The 12,809-nt window shown below is 44.2% G+C and overlaps 1 protein-coding gene across 3 annotated transcripts in view; it reads left to right on the forward strand.

The window, feature by feature from the left end:
- The first annotated feature begins 3,476 nt into the window (after positions 1 to 3,476).
- Positions 3,477 to 12,809, forward strand: part of IRF2 (interferon regulatory factor 2) — a 42,190-nt gene continuing 32,857 nt past the window's right edge. For 2 of the 3 annotated variants that reach the window (XM_005149034.3, XM_031048936.2), the window contains exon 1: positions 3,477 to 3,715. The gene's annotated coding sequence lies outside the window, so the exon portion shown is untranslated. Of the gene's footprint in view, positions 3,716 to 5,751; positions 5,774 to 12,809 lie in introns of those variants that run through there. The other variant, XM_031048935.2, reaches the window with a different exon arrangement.

Raw genomic sequence — 12,809 nt, forward strand, 5'->3', positions numbered from 1 at the left:
TGACTCTTTTGTGAAGGAAAGGCAGGATGCTAATGGAAACAACCGATTCCAGTAGCTGGATCCCAAAAGAAGGCGATTTTTTAAAGTTGCAAACTTTGGCAATTCTGCAGAGAAAAAACTGTGAATATTTGATGCTTATGGGTTAAATTTTCTGATGTTAAAGCTGCCAGGTCTTACTGAAACGGCAAAGCCACTCGAGGTAAAAGTCTCATTTTGGAGGGAATGAGTCACCTCTGAAAGTTAAGTTTAGAAAACTAAAGCTGCCCATTCCCTTTACCTTTCAACATCAAAAAAAGAGAATCACAACAGAAGATTTAACTTCTGGTATATATATCCTGTGAACTTGTAATGCTAGAAGGCCTGGAAGGAAATGCCTTTGTTAATGCCTTGAATATGCCCCACAGAGATCTTTGAACGTGCCTGTTGAGATTTGCTGGAGGCAACGGGAAGAAATGGCAAGAGCAAGTTGCAGATGATATGGCTAGTCTTTCTCAAGGAAGCCAACTGTGTTTTATTTGACCAAAACCAATTAATGTCATTCACGGTATAGCCACTTTGTGAATAACCAGTCCTCCGAGCATGATATTAAATTATTAATACGGCTGTAAGCATTTCCCCCCCCACAATATTTGCTGATACATAAACTACAGTCTTTTTCACAGCTGGCTTATTCTGTAAACAAACTAAAAGCACATACTAGAAATGACAACAGCATTGTAAAAGCCAGCCCCAGCTGCTCTTCCCGTTGCTCAGAAGGAGGTTTTGGAGCAGCACCGAGCACCTCCCCTGCTCCTGAGCAATTCGCAGGCATTCCCAGTCAGGCGTTTTTCCAGGCTTAGGACAAGAGCATCATCTGAACAGCTTCTATCCCCTAGAAATGTGTGGCTTAGGGGGCTGCTTGAGGCAGAGTTGATGTCTTTAATTTTAACTGTCATGGGTTTTTTTCTTCTGTGAATCTGTATGGGTGCTTTTTATGGATCCCCTGTGAACTTTTGGCACCTCAAAGCAGGGTGTCCTACTGTTTAACTATCTGCTAAATGAAAATCCACCTCCTGTTTGCTTTAAGCCTGCCATCTGCTAGTTTCACTTGATGCTTTCTAGTTCTTATATTAGAAAAGAAAAAAAAATAATTCAACCCTACTCTTCTCTACTTCATGATTGTATATTCCCTCCTGTCTGACCATTTTCTGTTGGTTATCCCTGCTCCATCCTAAATAATCCCGATCACTTGAATCCTTGAAGCACTCTAAACTAACATCAAGGTCTCTCCATATTTTTAATTATCTCTGTTGCCCTTCTCTGGATCTTTTTCAGTTCTGTCGCATTTGGGACAGAGCTGCTGGAGGCAGGCACTCTGCAGCCTTCCCATGTTCTCCACTGCACTCCATCCTGGCATGGCCCACCAGCTTTGTGACAGTACATGAGCACCAAACTAATCCTTCCATGGAGTTATTATAACTGCAAGGTATTATTTCTGAATGAGAGCAAGCTGGTTATATATTTCTCACTTTCAATCACTTTACTGCTCTCTAATCACACCTGGCATAGTAACTGACTCCACCCTGGTCAGAGGCTCATTGATACCATCTTAATACTTACTGTTTTCCTAGTTAGACTGAGGTGTATAAAAATTTGGTTAGTTGCTGGAGTTAGCTGATCCAACTTCTGGCATGGAGTCTATGGCCCCCTTCCCTCCAGCCGCAGCCTAGTCCGACCCTCCTGTACAAGCCATGTTCTGTCACTACCATGTCCTGCTGATTATCTCCTCTCACAACACATCTATTTAGTCAATGTGCCAGTCCAGAGCCAGGCGTCCCAGGTCCCTCATCCTCATTCCACTGTGGGTTCATGGAAATCAGTCATTCTTCTCTACTATTCTGGACGTATCTGGGAGTATCTGCCATGTGAACATGACCCTTCCTTGCTGCTCCTTCACAGCTGCTCTGGGGACCTGTGTTCCCCTCCACTGGTGTGGACCTCTCCATCCTACTGTGAGTGTTTCTGGAGAAGTTTTGGAGATGTTTGATTTTACTGTCCTGTCTAGCAACCTAAATCTTGCTTCCAAAACCTTTGCTCTTTATTACTTAACTGGTGCACATAGGGACCATAGATACCTGCTAGGCCCCAGCATTTTTTGGAAGGTGGTGGGTTCCTGACATCCATGACTGCCTTTCATTATAAATCATTCTGTGATTGTGCTCTCCTCAGTGCAAGAAGAGCACTCTCTGCAACAGGAGGACTTATCACCCACAGGGGTGGACTCCCCACCCCATCACTGGCTTGGTGTCCTCTGCATGTTCAGGGCTGCCACCTCAGAGGGTCCTCAGCACCCAGCACCTGCAGAACAGCTCCCTCTCCATTTGCCATCCCACTGGAGAGCAGACCACTCTGCCTGCACAGCCCCCTGTCTGCCAGCATTCCTCCTGCTGCTGATGCCTGTGCTTCATGTATCCACAAATGTACCTGGTACTGCTTCTTTATCTGAATAGATGTATGTACATACTTATAGCACATATATAGCATGTGAGAGAAGTGTACACCTCTCTCTCTCCCCCCTGCTACATACTATCTTCTTTAATGACATTTCATCTCTCTCTCAACCCCCCAGTGCCTGGGACCTTTCTTTCATCAGCTATGGTGAGGTTAGACATGATGTATTGCAGCCTCTCCTCAGTTGACTTTATATGCTGCTATTTGCAGAATACTCTTGGTCTCTACATAGACTCCATGACCAACAGCAGTTTGAAAAATCTGTTGAAATCCAAGAGGTATCTCTTGAAAGAATCCAGCTGCTTGAGACTCACAGAATTCAAAGGACCTGATTGTCCTCGTTGCAGGACTGTCACATAGTCCTTTTCTAAAAGCAACGGCAGTCCCAGCACACGTATGTGCCAGTCTGAGACCACGGCTCCCACCTCAGCAGGTGGGGGAAGAGACTCAAGGAGCGATGCGGTTAGTGCCTGGGGAGCTGAGCTGCAGGGATTCCCCGAGGTCTCCGGGAAAGCCTGCTATGGACCATGGGCTTGTGCATCCCAGGATAAATCCTGCTCACTCCCCTCTGCCCGGAGCCATCCCAGTCTGAATGGGACGTGGGGCTTGGGCTGACATCCCTCCTCACCACCCGCCCGCAGCCCCGGGCTTGTTTAGAGCGGGCCATGGGAGTTATTTCAGTCACAAGTCAGGCTATGAATAGAATCCAAGATTTCCACACACAAGCCAGACCTTGGATTAAAAATATTAAAGATGCTGTAGGAGCCGACACAGCAGCCGAGAACCTTTAGCACCGAAATCACCACCGCCGAAACGGGGCTGCCGGGGACAGAGGGGACGCGGGGAGGAAGGGGATAGCAGGGATAACCAGCTGGGGTGGGAGCGCTGCTCCTGGCCGTGCTGTGCCGTATCGTGCCGTACCGTGCCGCGGTGGTGACGGGAGCAGCGCGCTTCCGCGCCCGCCGCCGCAGCCCTGCCCCCGCCGCCTGCGCGGCCGGCCCGGCCCGGCGGAGAGGCGGGGGGATTTCCAAGCGCCGGCGGCCTCGGCGCTTCCTCTCCTTGTTTTGCTTTCGGTCTGCACCGCTCTCCGCCCGGGCGGAGGCAGTTAACTTTTAGTTTTGCTCCCGCGATTGCTCAGCGCCTGTTTTCATTTCCATTTCGCGTCCCCTGGCAACGGCGGTAACCTTGAGGAATTCTGTGAGGGCCGCGAAAACGGGCTGGCAAGGTAATTTTCAATTGGTTTATGTTTTTCTTTTTATGTGTGTGTTTGATTTTTCATCTCGCCCCTGTTCTTGTTCCGGTTCGCATCGCCGCTGTTTTCGCGTGCGGGGCTCACGGGCAGATGCGCATCGGTTTAAAAACAAAAGGTCGGGCTGCAGCGGCTGCGGCCGAGTCGGGTTCCGCCGCTGCCTGTGGGAAGGGGCGGCGGGGAGCAGGTAGCGGGGAGCGGGAGGGCGGCGGGTTTCGGCGCAGATAGAGCGGGGACCCCGCCACCCCCGGGTCGGGAGCTCCGGCCGCAGACAAAGGCGGGGGAGCTGAGTCTGGAGGGCCAGGGCGCGGCGCGGGCCGTGCCGGGGGCGCCGGCACTTGTTGCAGGCGCGGTGACTGCCGGTGTCCCCGGTAAGGAGCAGGGGGAGCAGCGGCTGCTCCGCGGGGCTGCGGGCGGGGGTCGGGCTGTGAGGGGGGGCCGCTGCCCCCGCGGGTGCTCGGGGCCGCTGGGGGGGCGGTACCTCGACCAGCCCTTCCCCGCCCCTGGACGGCCCGTTACACAAGAGGCGGGCGGGGCCTCCGCTTCACCCCGGCTAGTCTCTGGCGGGTTAGGGCCTTTGATGGCGGCTGAGGTGCCCCAGGCGAGGGGGGGGGGTGCTGCCCCTGTGAGGGGACGGCAGCGGAGGGAGGTTGGCACAAGATGGAACGGGGCCTGAGGAGTGGTCTGGCCGCCGCGGGTGGGCTGTGTGGGAGCGGCGGAAGGAGGAAGTCCTGCGGAGCGCTGCACAGGGCAGGCTGATGGGCGGTGGTGCTCCTGTGCAGCAGGCCTTTCCGCCTCTGCGGCTGCATCGCAAAGTAAACACGCCTCTAGAAAGCGGACGTCTGTGTCCCCCGCCCCGTGCGGTCCCACTGACTCCAGCCTTCGCAAGTGCCTCGTTCACAGCCTTAAGCCACGCTCTTCTCTCTGCTTTTTGAAGGAATAGCCTCTTTTTCTGGTGGGTTCAGGCTCCTTGCGTGGCTGTCCTGCTCCACGCCAGCAAGCGGAGGGCCCAGCCCTGGACGTCTTCCCTCGGAGGACGTTCATGAACAGGGGTTTCGTTGTGTGTACTACGGAGGGTCAAATTCCAGGCGTCTCACAACGCATCTCACAATGTCTGAGGGGGAAAGCTGGAAGTGCTTGAGGGATTTGATCCCTCGGCTTGGGTTCCCAGAGATATTTGGGTCTTTAATTCTGATTTAGATTAGTGTGAGCACCTAAACTGCAGTGTTTGAAGCTTGTTATTTAGACACAGAGCTCAGATAAAGTAATTTCAGAGTGCAGAACTTTGCTCCCGGTTAGTATATGGTTATAATTTATAGCCCAGCTCACCATGCTAAGATCTTAAAGACGGCTGAACGTAGGAGCAGTTGTAAACTACAGCCTCTGTTTCTGGAGATGAAATACAGCATGTTTAAGTTGATAGTTATTGAAGTCTGAATGGTTTGCAGATAGTAACTTTTGCAGAATGCCTGAGCACCATAAAAAGAGAATTGAGTGGAGCAGCAACTTTTAAATTCACCTTAATACGGAAACAAAAATGACAAAATTATAGAAGCAGCAGAACTGATTTGCAAGGCAGATGGCTTCTGTTTGAATCTCAATCTTTCCATGCCACCACCCCCTTTGGCAACGTTAGTGTCCTTCTCTGGCCCCTGTTGATAATGTCCCATAGGGGACTTCCTACACCTGCTCCTTGTGTGCTGCAGCTCGTTTTCACTCGTAAATGGTGGTGGGAGGTCTGAGTAACTCCTTTGACATGGTATCACTTTGTTGTGGTTATACGCCACACTGCAGTTCTTTAGCTGGGTGCAGGCATGTGAGGTGTAAGTCTGCTGACCCTGCAACCCAGGTTGAGGGTCCCAGCTGGTCAGCAGAGGTGGGGAGAGGTTAGCCTTTAGATTTGACACATATCTTTGCAGTGCCACCTGGTTACTTGCTCGCTACAAAGTGACAGATTTCAGAAGACCTCGTGTCAGCCTCTCAAGAAGAGCTGTTCATCACAGGCCACGTTACATGGAAAAGGGTAGCCAAGAGGTATGAGAGATAACATACATGCTGTTGGGAAGGGGGGTTAAAGACTGTAGTCTCCGATGAGTGGAGGCCTTTGATATATGGGACCAGGTAGAGTTAGAAAGGGACAGAGTCTTAATGCACAGTTGAGAAAATGTTGCAGAAAAAAAGGAGCTAAGATTCAAGAGGAGAAGGAAATAGTTTTGGAATAGGAAGAGGGAAGAGTACACATTAGATAGCTTTACATAAATCCTTTTTTTTTTCTTTTTTAATTAGCATTAAAGCACCACATAGCCAGGCTATGTAAACCTTAAATTAAAACATATATTTATATATACTATATATATATTATTACAAGTTTGAAAACCAAATGGTAGGGAAAAGCTGACAGGTGAAGAACGTAAAGTTTGCCGTGACACATCCTCTCTGAATAGATGGTATTAAAACTTGTGTTAAACATCACCATGATGTAATACATGGAGTATTAGAAACTTTGCGGAAGCTCAGATATTGTAGAAACAGATTACAGATGGCAGAGAGAGGACAGAGTGGCTTGCATGTGCATGGAGTGAGATACTTTTTGTTAAAGAGGAAATAACTGTTTAGGGAAGTAGCACAGGGTCTCATGAATTAATGTTCTAGGCCTGTATAGGAAGAGTAGAGATTAGGGCCTATAGGACTGTTTGCCCAACCAGGATGCTGACAGCTATTGTCATACATTAAGGGAGAGCAGAGAAACTAGAAAAGTGGGAAATATGATAATGGAAGGCTTCCCATAGTAGGTGCCCCTACCTAGATTATGTCATGCTGCAACATGGAATTTCCCAAGGTACTAACTTTTTAGATGCCAGAAAAACTTAGTTCCTAGGTGTAGTTTGTAAGTGTACTTTGTGGGTAGCAACTGTGGACAAGGTCCTGGCCAGCAAGAATTAAGTTCAGAATTTTACATTAGAAATGCCAGACAGCTATGGTGTGACAGTGATCATAATGTGCTTAGACACAGTGTTGCTTTGGGGGCAGTAATGGCAAGGGTGGTTGTGGCAGCATTTAATTTTCTGAAGTAAATGTTCATAAAGTGAACTAAAAAAAAGAAATAAAATGGGGAGAGGCAGCCAAAAGTGTAAAGTACGTGCAGGTGGCATGTAATTCTTCAAAACTGTAGTAAAACCTCAGAGCAATTGCATGGCATCTGTCAGAAATACCAAAAAAGCTGAGCAGGCTGACAAGCAAAATAAAGGAGCTCAGTAGAAGTAAAAAGACATCTTTAAAAAGTTTAAGCTCCAAATGGGAAAGGTGGAAAAGAACATAAAATGTGTGTTAGACACAATGAGGTAGGCCAAAAAGAGTCTTGAACAACTTGCAAAAGGCATGAAAACAATTAGTAAATCCTCTTTGAAATGCACCAAAAGCAGGAAGCCTGCTGATCCATGTGTACATGGAGTGCCCAAGGAAGATAAAGTCATAGCAGAAGAGAGAAACAAATTTTTGGCCATTGCTTCACTAAGGAAGAGTTAAAGGAGATTCCTTTGCCAGAGGCTTTTTCCTGTTTTAAGGGGTGAGCCTTTGGAACATTTCTCCCAGACTGAACTGTCTGTAAGAGAGGGCATCAGAATGAACCGTTGAGAAGGATGAAGTAGATGCCAGGTGATACTTGCTGAACAGTTTTGAAGGAACTTAAAATACAAAACTGATGATATGTTTTCTGTTGTGTGTAAGTTGTTGTTGGTGCTCTGGGAATAGAAGGTGACAAATGAGCTGTCAGGCTTTCAAGGTTCCCAGAGAGGCTGAGAACTCCAGGGTGGTCATTTTTGTTTACTGGTTTGTTTGCTAGTGAATGGGATTAGTGAATACAGGTATAAACATAATGTTTTGTAGACTGATTGTAGACTGATTTTGTAGATTTTATAATGATTGTAGACTGGACCTGACTTTTGTTGAGTGTGTTGAGAGTCTTCTGGAGTTCTCTAAAAGGCATTGCTGAACTGTTGTTGGGGTCTGTTTGATACAGTCCTTCTTAGAGCAGGGCCAGTTTCAAAGTGGGATCAGATTGCTCTGGGTGGTATGGTCATGGTCAGTTTGCTCAATGCCAGTTGTCCCTTCAAAGTCTGCTCAGGGTCTGTGCCTTCAATGGATAAAGGGATAGGTGGTGATGTGACACATTTGTGGGTTGTATTAACAACTCGTTAGGAGAATAAAAATCCTGAAAGCTGAACTACAAAGACTGTGGAAGGATCTCATATTGAAAGTCCAGATGTGAGTTTGCAGGTGAAATTCAGCCCATGTCAATGTAAATGTAACACATATGGAAGGGAATGCAAAGCTTCACTTTCTTTACATAAGGGCTTTTTACTCAGGAAGAGCTCATACTACACAGATAATCCACAGATAAGGTCTGTGCTCAGGAGTGGCTAAGAAGGGAGAGGGCAGACTAGGAGTTATTAGGAAGGAGTGAAAAAAACAAATAGAAAACACTGTCATGCCACTATAAATCCATATTGCTCCCCTCTCTTGAATAGAGTTGACAATATTTGTTGCCCATCGCAAAAAGTTTGTAGTGAAATTTGATGAGCTACAGAGAAGGACATCAAAGATGATCAAAAGTAAGGAAGAGCTTTTGTAAAAGAGTAAGTAGCTTGGAAAAGAAGTGACTGAAGAGAATGTGGGGGTATTCCTTAAAATCACTGGTATCATGAAGGAAGTGAATAGGTTGTAAAGCAGATAAGATAAACACGGCCCAAGTAAAACAATTGGGAGGCAGCTTCAAAACAACAGGAGGTGTTTGTCCTGCAATATATAAATTGTAGTGCTCATGGCCACTGCCTTTGTGTTTGAATTTGTGTGGGTTCATGAATGATTAGGTGGTGTGTGGGGGAAAACGTTGCTGTGCAGCTTAGCAGTCAGAACAGTTCAGTATCAAGTTTTGGGCACTGACTGCTCACAAAGAATTACTGCAGATGCTGATTAAGAATTATTGCTGAAAACTGCAAACAAACCTCCACTGAGAAGCAAAAGCTATGGTCCGTTTGCAGATAACATTGAGAAATCAGACTGGGAATTGCCCTTTGTTATGTGAATCTTGTGGCATAAGATCTTACGAAACTTGCAGCAAAAAAACCGTTTCTGTGACGATCCTGTTTAATCTGTGCTTGTTATCCTTGGATTTATTAACCTGACACAATTTACAGTCAGGTTAAGTGTATCCTGTATTCATGGGAGTGCATGGGAGTGGTACCCCAGCATGATTTCTCTGATATTTGCAGGATTAGAACCTCTATTTATGTTTTGTGGATCTTACATTGAAAGTCACGGTCCATTTGTAGGTAAAGAAGTAAAGCTAATCACGTGTTACTCTTACTTATCTCTGCGACTAGTTTGTAAAGATTGCCCTTTTGAAATTCTATTCTTCAAAGGCCTACCATGACTGTGATATTGAGGGCATAAAGCATAAGGTAGTGTTTACAGAAATTTTATTGTAGCTTATGGTGCTATAAACTGTGATTAGTGTAAAACATTTTCTGGTTTGTCCTTTCAAATCACAAGTGCAAAAGCAAAACAAGAAATAAGCAAGCCAAATGGTACAGTGAATGAGAGGAAGAGATTTATTAAGTTGCATATTCCTCATGTATGAATAACATGATGGAAAAAATCATTCAGTGTAATTAAATAATTCCCCCCCTTTTTTTTAGAAGTTTTGTTGGAACTGTGTGAAGGCTCTTCCTTGTATTGACTATGTGTGAACTCTTGTGTTAAGATTGAAATAGATTAGTCAGCAAGAAAAACTGGAATTGGCAATTAATGGTTATTAACAGTGAAAGGGAATGCATGTTAACAGTTAAGAATTTACTGTCTGCATGTATGTGTATATATATGCACAAATGCATAGGTACATACAAAAATCAGGTGTGTATAGCATAAATAAAATATAGTATGGTACACATTTATTGTTGACAGAGTGTAAAAGAGTTTTAAAACTTGCTCTTCCAGTTAGGACTGTATAGATTTTCAATTTCTTGGGCATTGATGAAAAGATTACTGCTTTTTGAATAAGCTAAGGAGGAAAGAAAGAAGTGGTAAGCAGTAAAATAATGTTTGGTTTCTCAGTGTGTAATATACTGCAAGTCTGGCTGTGTGTATATCCGAAATCTTCTAACCCCTTTGTTTACTTGGGGGCAGATTGCAAAAAATGCACAGGAGTTTTTAGGACAAGGCAGACATTTTCTCTTGTTGCAGCTTGGACACAGGCGTCCAGGAGCAAATCCAGTGCACGTGGCATGTTTCACCCAAGGTGCAGAACTAAATCCTAACTTCAGATTATTTTAACATTCAGTTGTTGCTGTTGCTGTTAGCTTTCGAGATGAGCTTGGAAGTAATAATTTCCATATTCTGTGCCCTTAAAGAGTAGAGCAGGTTATGGTTTGGTAGTTTTTCAGCTAAGCTTTACAAGCTTTGTTTGTAGCTCCCAACAGATCTGATGTTAGGAATGGAGTTAAGGTGTAACAAAACTAGAAGTGTCAGTTTTAGACAGTGCATGTTGTCTAACCATTTTCCCTTTTGCTGTAAAATTATTTTAAGTACTTTTAAAGGCTTACATGCTTAACATTAGTATAGTACAGAAGGAAGGAAGGATTGCATATAGGTTTTGTTTCAAAAAGTGTGAAGTGTGGTTGAGTTCTGCTTTTTGATGTGACTTGAAGAGCTTGGTGAGTGTACAGTGTGCTGTAATACTCCTATTGATACTAAATGTTGCTTTACACAATTAATGGGCAGCATTACAGGCAACCCTGTATTCAAGAATTAAGGCAGCAGTAAGTTTAGGTCTTGATGTGCATTTAATGCATATATATAACATGCATTTGGTGCATGAAGTGTGCTTTTGTGCGTTTGATGCACTGACTACTCTTCTAAGGTGTTTTATTGAATCATGTAAATATACTTCATATGCAACTGAGAGTTGAATCCAGTGGAAAATACTGAACTACTGATTTTAATTGCATGTGTCATATAAATTTGTAAAATCAAAATCAAGCATTCCCCACACCAAATGCATTCCAGAATTGTGACAGCATCTTAAAAAGCTTACCTAAAATACAAATAATTGCACAGTAAGAAAAAAGGCAGGATAGGAGAGTAATTTTTTTAAACTACTCAAAGCTTTCCTGCAGGATCTGAAATCCCAATAGTGTTACATAAAAAAGATGAAAGCAAAACTTGATAAAATTGAAACCAAATATAAACAAAAGTGAAACCAACTCCATTGGTTTTCATTTCCCAGTTGGCAAAAAAGAAAGAATAAACACAGAGCAAAGACATATGAGATCTGTACTTGAAAAATAATTTCAGTTTTATTATTTATTTCATCTGTCAGTAAATTTGATTTCAGCATGACAACATTTCCTTTAGCAGACTACACAGGAGGAGCAGGGGTTGCTCTCTCCCTGGTTTATCTGGGTACCACTTTTCCCACCTAGTGGTCTGGGTGATGGCCCCACAGTATGGGAAGCGGCGTTTTCTTCAGTCATGGATGTAACCTTTTGAAATGCTGTGGCAGTCATGTACAGAAAGTACAATGGAGCTGATGACATCCAATATGATGAAAGGGAGTCATTCAGCTGGTAGATGTGCTTGAATTTTATTCTTGTTGAGATTCGAGTTGTTAAATAGGATCAGGTTTAAAATAGGTGGTGGGTTTTTTCTTGATCCTCACCTTTAGGATCTGAGTCAGCCACAGTAACTAAAAGATACTATTTGTTATCAGTTTTGCTGGTGACATGAAATGACTGTGATTTCGCTCCATTTCCACAGATTTGTTGCCAGTTAGAAGGCTTTTTTTGACCTTGAGAACTAGCAGATGAAATAGTAAGATGGCCAAACATTGGGTTGCTGTGGACTCTTGAATAAAAATCTTGGCTAAATTGGTGAAAAGGTTGGGTGTTGAAGGGAGCCTTGGACAGTCACTGCTGTGCTGGAGCTGTACTAGGGTGAAACAAAAGACTTCAGCTCAAAAGGGTTAATTCTCACACATTTACACGCATTGTATTTGAGCATATGAAAACTAAAGTCTCTGGATGCCGAAACTGTTCTGGAGATTTGAGATTGATGAGGAAAGCTGATGAAGACTAGCTTTGTTTAGTTTAATAATATTTATCCAGCCTAGATGAGAAATGAAGATGAGTTCAGTGGTTGCACTCTAGCTCAGTAGTATTTTAGGAAACTTCCAAGATAGAAATAGCTGCTGCACATCAGAAATTGAGGTTGTCTCGCTGCTGCTGGTCTGTGGTCAACACAGGATCTTAAAATGAAGAGCACATTCTGTAACTGATCCTATTAACTATTCATATCTCCGTATGAAAATGAGTTAAGACCCGTGTATGTCATGTGGCAGCGGACAGAGTAGCATTTTTATAAAAAAGGAGAATTACATCATACCATTTCAACAAATGTCAGTATTAAGCATTTAATTCTTGGTTCTCTTTAAGTGCAAGCCTTTCAAGTGTATGTACAAAAGGAAGACATTTTTCTCTTAAATTCTAGAGTGTAAAACAATATCTCTGAAATAACTAATTCAATTTAAATTTTGTGCTCAACACATCTGCCTCTTTCATGGTGCTATTTTTGTAACTGTAAATAAGTGCATGTGCCAGACATGTTTCCAGCTCGCAGTGTGGATGATTCAGAGGATCCCAGCTCCCAAGTCTGTCCCTGCTGTGGTCTGTAAAGAAAGCACCTAAGTAAGCAGGAGAGTGTTTTTTACAAAATTGAAGTAACATATACTTTTCTTTACTATCTTCTCCTGGAAGTAAAGGAGAAATTGCTTTCTTGAAGGAGCTGGTTTTGGTGCTCATTGTGAGGTTAAGTGGAGGTAGTTTGTGTGTCTTGCTCTTGGCTCTGGGTGCTGTATGAGTGATTAGAAATTCTGGTAGCAAAAGTGTAGGTGTGGGTTAGCTATTAACTTCAGTGGTAGAAACTGCCCTTGCCCAGACAATAAAATGAAAGCTTTAAGCAAATATTAAATTGCGCTTTAGTGTAGTGTGCAAATAGTTTTTGCTGTGTGTTGCAGAAC

The sequence above is a fragment of the Melopsittacus undulatus genome, chromosome 7 (assembly GCF_012275295.1).
Source record: "Melopsittacus undulatus isolate bMelUnd1 chromosome 7, bMelUnd1.mat.Z, whole genome shotgun sequence".
NCBI classification, from domain to species: domain Eukaryota; kingdom Metazoa; phylum Chordata; class Aves; order Psittaciformes; family Psittaculidae; genus Melopsittacus; species Melopsittacus undulatus.